Source organism: Lissotriton vulgaris, chromosome 4_1 (genome assembly GCF_964263255.1).
Source record: "Lissotriton vulgaris chromosome 4_1, aLisVul1.2, whole genome shotgun sequence".
In the NCBI taxonomy this organism is placed as follows: Eukaryota; Metazoa; Chordata; class Amphibia; order Caudata; family Salamandridae; genus Lissotriton; species Lissotriton vulgaris.
In genome coordinates this window covers 1418488123-1418505400 of record NC_141691.1, presented here as the reverse complement: position 1 = coordinate 1418505400, position 17278 = coordinate 1418488123, and the positions used below count along the sequence as shown (strand labels likewise).

The window sequence follows — 17278 nt, the reverse complement described above, 5'->3', positions numbered from 1 at the left end:
CTGAAATGGGGAAAATACATCTGCAGGATATGCCACTGGTATCAGAGGGGAATCGAAGAACTAAGAGCTGGTGAAAGGAAAAAATGAATCACAAATAAATTGGAAGAGCTAATTCAGCCTGGCATATGGGCACGAAACAGAGACAAGCAACAAAACCAACAGAAAAATATCTTATGGACACTGACATTTCTACAGCGCTCTACAAACTCTTGTAAATAAAGAAATAGTGGCTGAAAGGGGAGATGGTGAAAACAAATGGTAATCTAAACTGACAGAAGGTAATCTTCGACCAGACAGTGTAACAAATGTATGCCCCAGCTGTAAACCTTAAAGAGACAGTCTTGAATTACAACTCAAATGAGGTTTGCAACGATGTATCTATATTTCCGCTATGTTTTATTTTCAAAGGACCATACTAAAATGTGTTTTTATTCTGGTTTATTACAATTTATGGTATGTGGCATAAAAGAAAACACTGAAACGTAACTAAACACTTCAGTTGAAGCGATCTTAAAGGTGATTAATCAAAACCCAAAACATCAAAATTTGCCATTTATAGAGTCACGGAACCACAACTCCTCCAAATTGTGCTGCTCTTGACCACACATGATGCGTCAGACTACATCACATCATTGACATTATCAGTTTAGGAGCCCAGTGTTCCTGCACCACACAGCCATTTCAGCATGGAGCACTGACTTTGGGTATGCCTCCGCAAACCCTAGGCTCAAGGTTTGGCTAGCCAGGAAGAACGCTTAGCACATCTACCCTAGTGCCTTCTCGGAACAACCTTCAGGTCTTGCGCTCAGAACCACTAGCCATAATCCACTGGGCACAGCCTTTAGCTTTGTTTTAGCAAAAACTAAATGGCTTTGCAGGCATGCATAAATATGACTATTTACAAAACCACCCAGCAGAATTAGAAATAAGCAATCATTTGTGGCAACATTTGTAATGTTATTTGTGATCTTATGTTTAAGATCGTAAGCAAAGGAGTAACCGTTTCATAGTTCACCATAACTTCTCAATATTAGTGGGACATTTTATGCTTTGGCATTTCATTTAAAGCTATTTTCAGGGGAATTCCATATTTTTGTACCATCCTATTCTGTCGGATTAGACAATAAGTTCCCTTTAACAATATTTTTTATGATGTTTTTGCTTTGTTGAGATATTCACAGCCCCTTTATAAACAGCACATGCCACGACCTAGCTCCAACGTCAGGTGTTGTGCCTTAACCTAACCCCAAACTGTCCTTCATCGAGCATGCTGGACAAGGCATTCACCATAATCAGTGAGCTCAGGTCATGGTGTGTTACTCTTTGTTATTTCATTCAAGGAGTCACGCTATAAACTAAACTCACAGGGCTTAGCCTAAGGTGGGTGCCAGCAGGTCCTGGGTAAACCGCATAATCTGCAAAAACCCGGAAACCAGTACCACGGTCATATGCCATGAAAAGGTGGCTCTGTGCAGAAGATGTGGTCTTTGCCATGCACATCACAGATTATGCGGTCTTGAGGGCACACTAAATGGAGGAGTAGATACCAGTGGTGCAGCAGGTGCAGTGGCACAAGGGTCCGGAACCCTGAGGGACCCACTGAACCCTGAGAATTGCTCAATGTTACTAGTCCAGCTGCAGTTAAAGGGACCATTTTCCTTTTTTTACACTGGTGGCCATGTCATCCTTGCTAGGCTACTGGCTGAGGGCAGTTGGCTCTTGGTACAGGGCATGGCCTTAAAATTAAAAAATACCTAGTATTGATGATGTTCAGTGCCCCCGGGCCATGAAGTGGGAGCCACAAGCCCCCATCCCACATAACCAAAATGGTGGACCCCATGGGATGGGGTCCCTGGGGCCAAGAGCGGCTTCGGGAGGGGGCCTTCGTGTTGGCAGCCGTAGGAGGGGGAGCAATCGCTGATTCTGGATGCTTGCGGGGGTTGGCCACAGTTCCTACCCCCGCCCCCCATCTCCCCCAGTAAGTAATATACAATTGCAATTACGATACAACACAATGAAAATATTTTTAAGTCCGACTATACTACTGACCAAAAGATGAAAAATACTTTCAGAAGTAGATCAGAGAGTAGCTTGGACTACACCCCCAAGGTGGATTCCCTCGAGTGTAGCATTTAATTGGGCAGAAGTTGCACGCTTTCACTGGAAAATGAGTGCCTCCATTGCACTTTTTTTGATCTGTGAGTAAGATTATGCTCCATAAAAGGAAGATGGTTCGGTTATGATATCAAGCCAGCTATCAAAGTTGTAGGCCTGATCTGTTCTTTTAGTTAAAAAAAGATATTCAAGGCAGAGACCGGACATACATAATGAAAAGTATTTGCTAAAGTCAATAGGGATTTAGGAGTGGATAGATATTATTCTATATTACAGTGTGTAGGAGGGAGGCTTTTAATGTTATTTTTATTTAATTTATTAGAAGGAAATTCAACGATTTCCATAGTTCGCAATGGGTTTTATGTTGGTTAACCCCTCTAAAAACCACAGAAATAGAAGATTTGCTAAAACACTGTGTTGCAGGTTGTAGTCCGATACTTTGTTACATGAAATCTCAGATTACTGTAGTAGGCACGTGTTTTGGTAGGGTCACTCTCTCTTACAAAACACTGAGGGATAGAAGATTTTCACTGTGATAATCCTTGTAAGGCAATTTTTTTAGATTGGTTGTGTATAACTTTGCCCCCTATAATTTTGTACATATTTTTAATTTTATGAGTGTTTTCCCAAAGGTTGCCAGCATACGTGCATTTCAGTAGGCCTGTGCTGGTTATAGTGTCAAGCGAATGCTAAAGGCTACTGAACTTACTGGAGTGCTTAATTGTCATCCATTTAGTATTCTGCAGCTGAACCAGTCAACAGTTTGAGAAATGTGTTTTTTTGCTGTGGATAATGCTTGAATATTTAAAATTAGTTTTAGGTCACAATGTGTATTATTTTAAAGCAAATTGTACATGCAAAACACACTTTATGAAAATTAAAAAACCTGTATTCTAAAATGTGCTTTTCTTCTGTTGTACATTGACGAGAGGGAGAGCGAGAGAACACGTTCTACGTTTACAATGTTTATTTACATCCACTGGAGAGGCTTCATTAATAGAGACTTGCTTCAAGATTGGCCTGCATGGACAAGCTTGTCTGGTGCGCAGATTAATGCTCTGAGAGAAGCACTGTCATTGTGAAAGTATTTCTTTTCTTTTTACAAGCACCGAAACACAAAATGCACTGTTAAACATTCATTTAATGTTTTTAATTGTTTAGGGAAGCTAAATATCCTACGAAGGAATCCAGCACTGTGAATTACAGGAAATAATGCAGTTAGTCCTCTTTTCTGTTAAGTACAGGCTTTGAAACTACTAGGAGTGCTTAAAGAGTGGCAGAGTGACGTATCAAGTGTCTTTATCTAATTAAGGGGCAGATGTATCAACACATTTTTTAGTCTCAAACACTGCGAATCGCAAAAAAACAGTGTTCGCGACTACAAAATAGGAAAATGGTATGTATGTAAGAATTCGCACAGCAAATTAAGTAATCACTATATTTGCGATTCCTTAAGTTGCAAGAACAGATTTTTTGCGATTTCTTATTTTGCGTGGTTCTTTATTAGCGAAATTCGCAATCTAGAAATCGCACAATAAGAAATCGAAAAGAGATGTATGAAAAATTCGAAAATTGCGAATTCATGAAAATCGCATTTTAAGAAATCGCACTTAACACCAACTACATGCAGGTAGTAACCAGGTTGAAAGTATAAAAAGGAACCCAGCAAGCATATCTCCTTCAGCCACACCACCGGACTCCACTGGACCGACCACAGCTGCGTCCACTTCAGCTTCAAAAAAACCACGACCCACCACCACCCGCAACAGGTCCCCCGCCGATGCTGGAGCAAGATCACCGCCTCCCTCAGCCAGAACATTCCCACCAGCACAACGGACCCCAACGAAGCAGCCAGCAACCTCACCAAGTGGCTGACCGCCTGCGCCGATGACCTCGCACCACTAAAGAACCCTCCCAGCAGACACGGCAGCAAGAAAACCCCCTGGTTCACCGACGAACTCAAGGAATCCAAAAAGAACTGCCGCACCCTCGAGAAAGCCTAGCGGCTCGACCACACCACAGACAACAGGACCGCCCTCAAGCACGCCATCCGCAAACACCATCAGCTGATCCGCGCCACCAAGAAGACGGCACTCAAAGAACGACTGGACAACAACACCCACGACAGCAAGGAACTCTTCAGCATCGTCAAAGAGTTCTCCAACCCCAGCGCCGGAAACAACGACATCACTCCCTCGCAAGACCTCTGCAACTCACTCGCCACGTTCTTCCACCGCAAGATCGCCGACATACACAACAGCTTCGACGCACAGACCACGCACCCTACCACCGAACTAACGCCCGCCACCACCAACCTCTGCAACTGGACCCCGATCAGCACCGAAGACACCACCCGCACGATGAACTCCATCCACTCCGTATCCCCAACCGACCCGTGCCCACACCACGTCTTCAACAAAGCCGACGCCACCATCGCACCCCATCTCCGAGACACCATCAACTCCTCCTTCCACACAGCCACCTTCCCGGAGAGCTGGAAGCACGCCGAGCTGACCGCCCTCCTGAAGAAACCAACGGCGGACCCCACCGACCTCAAGAACTACCGTCCCATCTCGCTCCTTCCTTTTCCGGCCAAAGTCATCGAGAAGACCGTCAACAGACAGCTGGCCGCCTTCCTCATGACGAACGGATCCCACGACCCCTCGCAGTCCGGGTTTCAGGCCAACCACAGCACCGAAACCGCCCTGATCGCAGCCACCGACTACATCAGAACCCAGATCGACAACGGGGAAACAGCAGCCCTCATCCTCCTGGACCTCTCTGCGGCATTCGACACCGTCTGCCACCGAACTCTAGTGAAGCGCCTCAGCAACATCGGAATTCGAGAAAAAGCGCTGGAATGGATCATCTCGTTCCTCACCGGAAGAACCCAGAGAGTCCGCCTCCCTCCGTTCAGATCCGAGGCCACCGAAGTCATCTGCAGCGTACCACAAGGATCTTCACTCAGCCCAACCCTCTTCAACGTCTACATAAGCCCCCTCGCAGCCATCGCACGCCAGCACAACCTCAACATCATCTCCTACGCCAACGACACCCAGCTCATCCTCTCCCTCACCAGCGACCCCACCACCACCAGAGCCAACCTACACGAAGGGATGAAAAACATCGCCGACTGGATGAGGAACAGCTGCCTCAAACTGAACTCAGACAAGACAGAAGTCCTCATCACCCTCCGCCTGGGACGACTCCTGATGGCCCCCGGCCCTGGGCACCGCTCCCAAACCGACGGACCATGCACGCAACCTGGGCTTCATCCTGGACTCCTCCCTGTCAATGACCAGACAAGTCAACGCCGTCTCATCCTCGTGCTACAACACCCTGCGCATGCTCCGCAAGATCTTCAGATGGATCCCCACGGAAACCTGGAAGACCGTCACCCAGGCACTCGTCACCAGCCGACTGGACTACGGGAACACCCTCTACGCCGGAACCACAGCGAAAGTTCAAAAAAGACTCCAACGCATCCAGAACACCTCCGCCCGACTCATCCTCGACTTCCCCCGACAGAGCCACATCACCGGACACCTGAGAGACCTGCACTGGCTCCCCGTCAGCAAGAGAATCACGTTCAGACTCCTCACCCACGCACACAAGGCTCTCCACGACCTGGGCCCCAAGTACCTCAACGACCGCATGACCTTCTACACGCCCACCCGCCAGCTACGATCGACCGGCCACGCTCTCGCCACCGTACCACGCATCCGCAGAGCCACCGCCGGAGGAAGATCCTTCTCCTACCTGGCAGCCAAGACGTGGAACTCCCTCCCCACACACCTTCGGCGAACCCAAGACCATCTTGCCTTCAGGAAGCAGCTCAAGACCTGGCTGTTTGAGCAGTAACTTTCACCTCCCCCAGCGCCTTAAGACCCTTCTGGGTGAGTAGTGCGCTATACAAATGACGTGATTGATTGATTGACAATGCAATGAAAAGTTTTAAAATGGCTGGACCTTACCCGATAGCCAGGAGGCTGCGTATCCAAGCCCTTGCACAGAGGAGACAGAGACAGGAGAGAATATTCAGACTGCGCATCACGCTGTTCCAGCAGACTGAAGAGGACATCTATGACGAATACAGACTTCACCCACACACTATTTTGGATCTCATTAATGAATTGAAACCTTTTTTGGAACATTCAAAAGGCAGGACACAATCAATTCCTACCCATGTGCAGGTATTGTGCTCACTGCACCTTTTGGCTTCAGGGTCTTTTCAAAGCGTCGTTGCAGAGGTTGGCGGGGTGTCCCAGAGTGCTCTTTCACACCTTCTCCATGTCTTTCTGGATGCAATACTGAACAGGCTTCAACATCACATCTACTTTTCAAACACCCAACAAGCCATGCATGAAACAAAACTGGATCTTTAACAAATTGCACGTTTTCCCCATGTGATTGGTTGCATTGATGGCCCCCATATTGCCATCACTCCACCAGCAGCCACAGAATATGTGTTTAGAAATAAGAAAAGCTACCATTCCCTCAACAGCCAGATTGTGTGCAATGCTAAATACATCATCAATGATATTGCAGGAGGCGTGGTTTGAGCGCTGATGGGAGAGGCGGCGTGAGCTGAGAGCTCCGTGCCCGATCCAGATAATTATCCTGCAAACCCTCCTGTAACCTGACTAAATTGGAGGAGAGGGCGTTGGAACCACTAGGGAAGCCTGCCTGATAGTAATTGCCACGTCCGGAGGTCCGAGTGGGATCCTGCAGAGTTATCGGAAGGCCGTAGGCGAAGTGGTAAAATGGCGGCGGCGGTCAGCTGAGGGGAACGATGGTCAGCGAGCGGTGGTGCATGCACTCCGGAACAACAAGGGTCCCCGACCAAGGGAGCTGGAGGAGTGCAACGCGAAGTGTAGCCAGCTGACTCCACACAGTTCACTGCGATACTGAGGGGTGAGGAGGCTCGAGGCTCCAAGCAGACGGAGAAACACAGCCTGAACGGAGCCTCTCTAAAATGGCGACCGGGGGTCGAGCTGATAGCGATGCGACAAGCCTGTAGCACCGCGCATAGAAGGCACGAACGGCTGGCTGGTGGCGCGGGGACACCCATGCGGCTCCAGGAGGAGGGCAGAACCTCCGACGGATAAGAACTGCGGGGGCGCCACAACGTGAAGGTGAAAGAGGCGGACAGAACGCACCTTCTGGAGGGGCATCCAGGCGATCTATACACGCTGTACAGCGCGGCGCAGCTGAACAGACCACGAGGAAGACACGAGAAGAACCAACAAGTGAGCGGACACCGGAGGCGTCTCCCTGCGGTCCCTGGTGAGTGTGGTGGTGCGGGCATGAACACGGTGCTACGGAGGTGGGGGCGGGGCAGGTCTGTGGCGCTGTGCTGAAGGGGAGCGGGAGAGCGCGGCCAGCGACAACGGAAAGCAGGGCTAAACCTGAGATTGGAAGGTGTCGGGACACGGAAGAGTAAAGGACAGAGCCTATTCTGCCCAGATACGAACGGGAGGGACTTGGCTGGGGCGTGTGAGCTCTGCACAGGGCGAAGGCGCTCACTGCCTAATGGGCACCACTCTGGCCATGGCCGCACGAGAAATGAAAGAAGGGTGACCGAGGAACTGGACGTCCACGAGGCAATACCATCTGGCCCGCGGCGGGAGCGGGGCAGCGGCTGGCGGTGGATGCGTGAGCAGAACAATACCCAAGGCCCACGAAGGTAGCACGGGGCATGGTGTTGAACCTGGCTGATTGGCGCCGCTCTGCAACTGGTAACGGATTGCGCAAGGAGGAGTGCTGGTGCTCCTCTGAGTAGATGAGGACACAAAGCCCCCGGGCTTACGGACAAAGGGGGCCCCGTGATAGAATACAGCACCGGTTGGCACGCTTACGGCCGATCACCCACACAGTCTCTAATTGAGGGTAACTGCATGGTGAGGAGTGACTCAGTTGAGCAGTGGCACGTATACGGATACGAGATGAAGCCAAAGAATAGGAAGGAGGAGGCCGCAGGGCAGGACGAAGACCGTGATGAGGGAGGCGCATTAGAGGCCACGGCCTCGGAACAGAGACTAAATAAACGCTTGGATAAAATTCTGGAGGCTATAGCGGCGACAAAAGACTCCCTATACCAGGACATAGCGCAAGTCGCAACGGGATTGGGACTTCTGAGGGCAGACCATTCAAAGCTAGCAGACAGAGTGAAGGAGAATGAATTGGTCATTCAAGATTTGAAACGGGCCGAAGATTCCGAAAGTCGAAATCGTCGCAACAACGTGCGGGTGGTAGGCCTGCCGGAAAAAACAGAGGGAGCTGACATGGTTGCCTATTTGGACGATTGGTTCAAAACAGTGGTTGCCCCGGAGGGGCTGTCTTCCTTCTTTACACTGGAAAGGGCACACAGGGTCCCAGCCAGGCCGCCTTTGCCTGGCCGCCCCCTCGACGTATAGTGGCCAGAGTCCTACATTACAAAGATAGAGATCTGCTGATCCAGAGGGCATGATCAACGGGGCCTTATAAAGTGGAGAATGGCACGGTCACGATTTTCCCAGACTGTACCCAAGAGATACAAAGACGCAGGGCCTCCTACTTGTCAGTGAAAAAAGAGCTCAGAGACGAAGGGATCCAATATTCACTGATTTTCCCAGCAAAACTGAGAGTGATCATGGTTGGCTCGACGCAGTTTTTCATGACGCCTGAGGAAGCTTGGACATGGTTCGAGTCATACAGGGCGGGCATGGATCGTAAAGGTAAAGGGGACCGCGGACCACCTAAACCACCACAGATGCGCAAATTGCAACGCCTCAGTAAACGAAATAAATCCCGGCAAGCTCAACAGACTACTCCGATGGCCGCGGATAGGCGAAGAGCTCTGGCGGCGACGGCGGAGATAACAGGTTCGCAGAGAGAGGAGTCGGCGATAGGGACGGACACTGATGAGGACAAGAGAAAGTCGGGCACTGAGCTATCGGACACAGACAGCACCAAGGGCCCGGAGGTCACGCCCGGAACAGCAAAAGAAATGCTAAACGAGTAACCCTGCGTGCAGGACTCTCCTTACAATCTTTCTCTGGAAGCGCAGATGCACCTGATGATATCTGTGAACACTATAACTAGGACATATTTTCGTGTGGGATCAAGGGGCTAGGGGTGTAGGCGAAGGCTGTCACCTGTTGGGGCTGAACCACCCTCCCACTGCCCTTAAGGCGACCTGTAGTGGCTACTGCAGGATAGAATTGTGTGATTTGTTATGAAAGTTTGGATGGGGGCTAATAGTTTGTTATTGGGTCCTGTTCTGGGGAGGGAGGGGGATGGGTGTTTCGCGGGAAGTTGAGAATTGGGACTTGAGCAGCATCGGTGTGGGCAGGCAAAACATGAAAGTGGAGACGTTGGGAAACAATGACAATGGGGACGTTACCTGAATTGAAATGTCTTACATGGAACGTATGTGGATTACATACCATGACCAGACGCCATAAGGTGCATGCGTATTTGGTGCGACGCGGGATCCAGATAGCGCTGCTTCAGGAGACCCATCTCACCAAAGTAGAGTGCATTGCCTTAAAGCGGAGATGGCGGGGCCAGGTGTTTGGCACGGCCTACTCTGCGTTTGCCAGGGGAGCCTTGATATGGGTGACGGCGGGGGTCCCTTTCCAGGCCACGAAGCATGTTGCCGACTCAGAAGGTAGATATGTAGCAGTAGAGGGGAGATTGTATAGAAGAGATGTGGTGCTCTGTAGTGTTTATGCTCCAAATGTAGATCAAGCCCGTTTCCTAGATAAAATATCAGGGACATTAGCGCATTATCTGGCGAGCCAGGTGATATTGGGAGGGGATTTTAATTCAATTACGGATGTGACATTAGATAGGTCACATCCACCACTGGCAGATTCCCCGGTCCGTAGGCTTGCTACGCAGAGGTTGAACTGGCAAGATAGATGGGGACTCGCTGATGTATGGCGGGGGCACCACCCTGGTGATAGGGATTACTCCTTCTCGGCCCTCCATGAACTACATGTTAGAATTGACACCATCTTGTTCAGCCATTCGATAGCTTCCCTGGCAACACACTCCGAATATTTGGCTAGAACCATTTCCGATCACAATCCCCAATTGGTGTCCCTTAAATGGCAACGCATGAGGGCGGCGATCCCCACCTGCCCATTGCGACCGGAGACTCTTGAAGATCAAGCATTTTGCGCATAAATTCAAGAGGGCATCGAACATTACTTCATTGAGAATAGGGGGGACGGCTTCTACCAGGGCAGTGGAATGGGATGCATTTAAGGTAGTGGTGAGAGGGCTATGCATTAGTAAATATTCAGGTGAACGAACGGTGGTACTTGCTGACGTACAAAAAGCAGAAGGCGCACTGAGGGACATAGAGAAGCAGAGACCAGAGCAGCCGGCGCTGCAAAAGCAGCTACGGGAGGCTCAGGAACGAGTGGCTGCAGAGACAGAGAGATTGCGGAGTTATGATTATAGACAATATGTGGCGAAGGTTCACGCTGAAGGGGATAAGGTGGGCACACTCCTGGCGAGGATAGCTAATCCGACTCCCAGAGGATGCCCAATTATGAGAGTGAGTACGGCGACGGGAGAACTGGTTTACTCCAAAGCAGCAGTCCTCTCGCTCTTCTTGGACTATTATATGGCCCTTTATCGAAGTAACCTGGAGGCTGTGGAGGCGGACATGGAAGGCTATCTGGCAGGGATTCAGCTCCCGCGACTGGAGGAGGAGTGTGCTAAGACACTGGGTCAAAACATAACATTGACGGAGATTAGGGGTGCAATCAAGCAAATGGCCCGGAATAAGACACCGGGAGTGGATGGCCTGCCGATAGAATTCTATGCAAAATATATAGATGTTTTGGCACCTCACTTATTGGAGATCTATACGGAAGCAATGGAGTTGGGACACCTGCCTAGATCGATGAGAGAGACGTTGATCGTTCCCCTTCTAAAGCCCGGGAAAGCGAAGAATGATGTGACTTCCTACAGACCACTGTCAATGTTGACGGTGGACTATAAAATTCTGAGCCGCATATTGGCCACCAGACTGCTGCCGCATATTGGCCACCAGACTGCTGCCGCATATGACAACATTGGTCCACAAGGATCAGGCAGGGTTATTCCAACCAGGAATACCTCTACTAACATCCCTGATACGGGTACTGGAGTGCCACCTAGGAACAGAACGGACGTCAGCCGTGCTATCAATATCAATAGATATAGAGAAGGCTTTTGATAGCCTGGAATGGGAATACCTTCGTAAGGTGCTGGAGAAGTTATGTTTGGGCGTTCAATTTGGGCGTTGGACGAAAGTGTTATACTCCTCAGCGACTGCTAGGGTGCGACTGGGTACGGTGATATCTTCTGATTACCCTGTACGGAGAGGAACGAGACAGGGATGTTCGCTGTCCCCGTTGTTGTTCGCTTTGGCGATTGAGCCTTTGGCAGCCCAGGCTAGAACAGGGATGGAGTTTAGGGGTCTGGACTGCTATGGATCCCCACAATACATATCGTTATATGCGGACGACCTGTTGTTCTTAGAGGACACAGCAACGGCATGGCAGGGGGCGATAAGCATGTTGTCAAGGTTTGGGGGAATTGTCGGGACTTAAAGTTAATTGGAGTAAAACATGCCTTTTCCCGATGGGAGCAGAGATGCCCCAACCGCAGCCAGCTGGGGACATTATATGGGAGCGGTCATGTTTCACTTATCTGGGGGTCCGTATCGATAACGGAATTGCCGACATGCTGGAAGGAAACATAGGACGCTGTATAAGAGCCCTGAGAGGTTGTATGGCGTTCTGGGCGACTCTTCCCCTTTCGGTAGTGGGGAGAGTGGCACTGCTCAAAATGGTGGCTTTGCCCCGGCTGCTCTACTATTTCTGTACGCTCCCGATATGGATCCCTCAGCGGATATTTCGGGAATTAAATACACTAATCACAGAATTTTTATGGGGGCACGGAAGGCGACGGGTAACATCAGCCACGCTGATTACGCCTAAAGTGGAGAGGGGAATGGCAGTTCCTAACTTTGAACTGTATTATTTGGCAGCGCAACTGCAGATCCTTACCCAAAATGTTGCAACAGAGTTCAGGGGCCCTGATCTGGTCCGAGGGGCCGGAATACAGAGACATGTTCTCTCGTATATTATAATGCAGCAGAAATTGGACGTACGGGGGTTAACATTGGAGGAGAAGACCTTGAAATTATGTTGGAACAGAAGCCAGAGGAGAGCAGGAGTAGCACCATCCGTATGCCCCAGAAATTCCTCTGGGCATGCTGACGGCGTTGCCGCACGGTGGGGACTGGTCCTCGCTCATGGACTGGGAAGAGTTAGGTATCCAGATGGTAGGCGATCTCTATGCGGATGGCGAGTTGTTGCTATTCCAGGTGTTGCAGGATCAATTTGGCCTGCCTGATGGGAGCTTCCTATTGCATGCGGCTGTCACAACAGATGTCCGGAAGCACTGGAAGTCCGGGCAGACGGAACCACTAACCACCATGGCTTGCCAGTATGTAGTAATGGCGGCAGGAACATTCAAAGCAGTGACTTGCTTGCATTCAAGGATGTTAAATGAGGGCATGGCACCACTGACGACACTGAAATTAAAGTGGGAGGTGAGTGTGGGGCGACCCATACCAGACACAGCATGGGGCCAAGTCCTGAAGAGGACATGGAAAGGGAGTAGAAACGCTAGGTTTCAGCAAGTACATTATTTCATTGTGCATAGAGCATACCTCACCCCAGGGAAGATTCGGAAATACTTTCACACGCAGGACGCAGCGTGCCCAAGATGCCTGACGCCGGACGCAGAATTGGATCATATGCTGTGGGATTGTCCGAAGCTGGAGCAGTACTGGTCTGAGGTGGGGGCGCTTCTTAATGAAGTTACTGACAGGCAGGTGGAATACGACATGGCGACGTGTCTGTTGCTCTGGTTTCCTCACACAATCAAAACGAAAATTACCAGCAAGTTCATTGACTTAGGCCTAATCCTAGCCCAGAGGGAAATAACCTGGCACTGGAAGTCGAGGGAGGGTCCGTCTAGCAGGAGGTGGACGACTGAATTACATAAATGGGCCCGCAGTGAAAGTGCTGTCAGACTAAGGCAGGCCACCCGAACGGCAAATGAGAAGAGTTTAGAGATGGCAAGGGCATGGGAGACGTTAGTGCAGGCGCTAAGGAATTCTTAGGAGGAAAGTGAAGACTAAGGGGGATGAGCGCTGTAATAAGTTCCATAGGTTGCAGCTATAGATGAGTATCGATCCACTAGGATTCTACTAACTACTAAAATATATGCTTGAACTATGCCCACACCAACAGCGGCAGGGGGGGGGGGGGGGTTATCTGAGGGGTGGTAATGAGGACATATGGGATAATTGAATGTATAACGTGTCTTGTGTTGACCTTTGTTTACCCAATAAAATGTGTTTTCAAAAAAAAAAAAAATCAATGATATTGCAGCAAAGTACCCAGGCAGAACACACAACTCCTTTATTTTCCGATATAGTGGAATTCATAGAAGTCTGAGTGCTGGACAGTTTGGAGAGGGATACCTGCTATGTAAATGAACCCCATACATCCATCCATCCATACATTAGTTAATTTTTAATGGAACACACAGTCACTCTTACTTTTCTTCCATGCAGGTGAAAGTGGCTACGCAGTGCGAGACTTCGTTCTAACGCCATATTTGAATCCATCAAATGGAAGTGAGAGAAGATACAACAGGGCACACCGGTCAACGCACGGCGTCATTGAATGCACTTTTGTTTGTTTTTTAAAACCGTTTCCTGTGCATACACAAAAGTGGAGGTGCATTGCAGTACAGTCCTGAAACATGTTGTAAGATTGTAACTAGCTGCACATTGCTACATAACGTGGCTATGAGAAAAGGCACAGACATTGAAGTGAGTGACTCAGGCACATCTGATGATGATGCCATAACTCCACCTAGAAGGGCAACAGCAGGAGTAGGAGCAGCGGCTGGCCGGCAAAGACTGTCTGAGATAGCACAAAATTACTTTCAGGTAAGACAAGTACTCCCAACATATCTTTTTTTGCAAGTAATGTTTTTAATCACAAAACAAAAACCTTACTACCGATTTTAAACATGACATGTTACTGCACAGTCATGCTAATGTACCATAAATGTGAAAGAAAGCCATCTGTGATATTGCAGTAAGGAAAAACTATTGCAATGTACATGTTCACCTTTTGCGCTGGCGGCTTGGTGCAGGGTGGTGTTCACATTCCATGCTCTCCAACACAGGTGTAGTTCCAGCAGGTTTTCCACTTCTGCGCTGCGTCAGTTGAGAAATTGGAGTGGGGTTGTTGCTACTCGTGCTGGAGGTGTCCTCGCTGTCTGCTGAAGCCATTAGGGCCCGGACACCAGAGTTTGCAGTTTGTAAAATCTTAACAGCAGATGTAACCTTGTCCAGGCCTTTGGCAATGTTTTGAGTGCATGCACTAATCTCCCTCTGCATGTTTATGCTGCGCCTAGTGAAGTTACATGTAACTGTACATAGCCGGTTAATGGCTTTAGTATACCCATGCATTCTGCCATGTGCACGGTGAGCATCCCTGTTCCGATATGTCTTTGTGCTTTCAAGTGTCAAGCACAGTCTGTCTATTGAAGCGGCCATACACTTCATGCCCTCACCCATGCTTTGTTGGTTATTGTTCAATTTTGAAAGCTGTCTATTAATTGAACGTAGGGCCTTATGTTGCAGGCGCTGCACATGAAGCATATCCTGCTCTAAACCAGCAAAACCTGTGAGTGTTTCTGGATGACCACTGCTGCTCCTGGATCTATCCAAACAATATGTACGTGTCCTTATTTGCGTTTGGGGTTGGTCTTGGCTATCAACAGGGACCACTGTGTCAAGGCCACTGTCTCTTGTACCCCCTTCAATGTTAAGGTCATCTTCGAAAGGAGGCAGAGGGGCCACATGTCTGCACTTTCTGTGCACAATTGGAGTAGAGACAGTCATATCACTACTTCCTCCTTCTGCGCCAGAGACAACATGGAGTGGTGATTCATCGCCCTCTGTGTGATCCCTTGATTCCCTTGATTGTGCTGTCGATTTAGAGTGAGACATATAAGTTTGTGTTTTGCTGTGCAACTTGACACAAATAAAGTTTTTTGATTTCAAAATCTGACATTTACACTCTATTTCTGCCTACCAACAAAACCACAATGTGGGCCTGTGTTTCTCCGATGTCAGATTAGAAATGTTCAAATTAAACTACAACTCCCATGATGCATTGCTTACTGTATGTTAAGCAGTGTTCCTGGACTTACACATTCCTTGCACGGAGTACATCTACCAGACCTATGCACATGCATTACACACTAATTTTGGACTTCATTACATGCATCTTACCTTGTGCACTTTATGTAGAGTCAGAGCTGTCTATATCAGTCACTCCACTCACACTCTCGGGCAGGAGAGTGGCCTCCACAAGTTTTTCGTGTGGTGTAGGTTGCTCTGCTGTGGAAGTTCCTCCTCCAGTCTTGTGTGTCTCCTTTATTCTTTCAGCCACCCTTTCTTTTGATCTCTGGCGCATGTCGTACCATCTTTTCCTAAGTTCTTCTATGGTACAGTTGGTCACTCGCACTGCATTACATTTTTGCTGTATATCCAGGCAGATCTTTCTTTTTCTGGATTCAGGCACTTTTAATGCTTTTTTGCCAAAAAGCAGCTCATGGCTGCACGCCATCTCCTCAATTAGGATTTCCTGCTCCTTTTCTGAAAACGTATGTTTTCTCTTTCTTTTCTCACCAGCCATTCCCTCCTGTGTGCTCTGGGTCTCCATTTCACAGCAATCAAGTCTGTTCAGCCTCCAAACAGTCTTCCAACTGCCACTGGGTGTGGCTCAAGCAAGCAGGTGCAAGTAATCACTCCCTCTTCCTGGCTGTGATGTCATCAACCTGCACCTGCATTGCAGATTCCAGTTTTTTGCGATTTCTTAATTTGCGAATTTTGCAATTTAAGAAATTGCAAAGGATTCTGAGAAAAAAAACAAAAAACCTACATACATCCCGCTTTGCGAATCGCAAAATATCGCAATTACAGAATCGCAAAACACAATCTTAATACATCTGCCCCTAAGTTCTGAAGAATGCAAAAACAACAGTTGATCTACAGAATGCAGAACAATGTCATACATTCACCCAGTACAGACATCTGGGCCTAAATCCATCGCTTTTTTGCACTCCACACCATCCCGGTTCAGACATGGCCTTGACCCTGTGCCTCATGGGAACAGTCCAGCCCGAACTGCCAAGCCATGTCTTTCCTGGACCAGAATCAATCATCCTTGGACCGGATGTTTTTGTCTAAGTTCTGAAGAGGCACTTTTATTTATGCAAGACCTATTGTCACCGCCAATGCATGTTTTCTATGAAATTAAGGGCAGGGCAGGGTCTCTATGCGAATATTGTCACTATTTAAAAAAAATACTATAAAGACAGCAGGATGGAGAACTTCCTTCCATGGGTCTAAAAGAGTGGACTCCACTGATCTACTCTATGCCAATTCGAGGCTGGCTAATTTATCCCTCAAACACGTAAAGGCGGTCCGAGAACTTGTATGATGGCAGCAGGTTTAAATGCCCATTTGCAGGAACCTCTACATTAGTAGGTATAGTCTGAAAGGTATCACCGATTAGTTTGAAACTGACAGAATTTTTTTACTGCAGAAAGGCTGACACTCTATGCAGGTCAGTCTGCCATCCTGGTCCTGCTCGATCTTTCGGCGGCCTTCGACACCATCTCTCACAGCATTCTCCTAGAGCGTCTGCTGGAGAAGGGTGTCGAAGGGCCAGTCCTACTCTGGATCAAAAACTACCTAACCGACCGGCGCTCAAAGGTGCAAATTGGGCTCTTCACCTCTAATAGCCAAGTTAACGATAAGGGGTGCCCCAGGGATCAATTTTGAGCCCCACTATGTTTAACTTATATGTCTCCCCCTTAGCACAGGTAATAAGGGCGCATGGCTTCGACACAGTGTCCTATGCGGACAACACGCAGCTACTGATCACCCTAGGCCCTGACCCCTGCAATACCAAACTGAGATTCCAGAATTGCATGATCTCTATCAAGCATTGGATGACGAAAACCTTCTTAATGCTTAATACCGGTAAAACCGAGATAGTGCTTTTTGGAAACGCCCACAAAC

General features: G+C 48.7%; 1 protein-coding gene across 1 annotated transcript in view; it reads right to left on the bottom strand.

Annotated features, from left to right (window-relative positions):
• The window catches only part of PSMA8 (proteasome 20S subunit alpha 8), a 542764-nt gene that overhangs the window by 399285 nt on the left and 126201 nt on the right, over positions 1 to 17278 (bottom strand). The window lies entirely within an intron of this gene.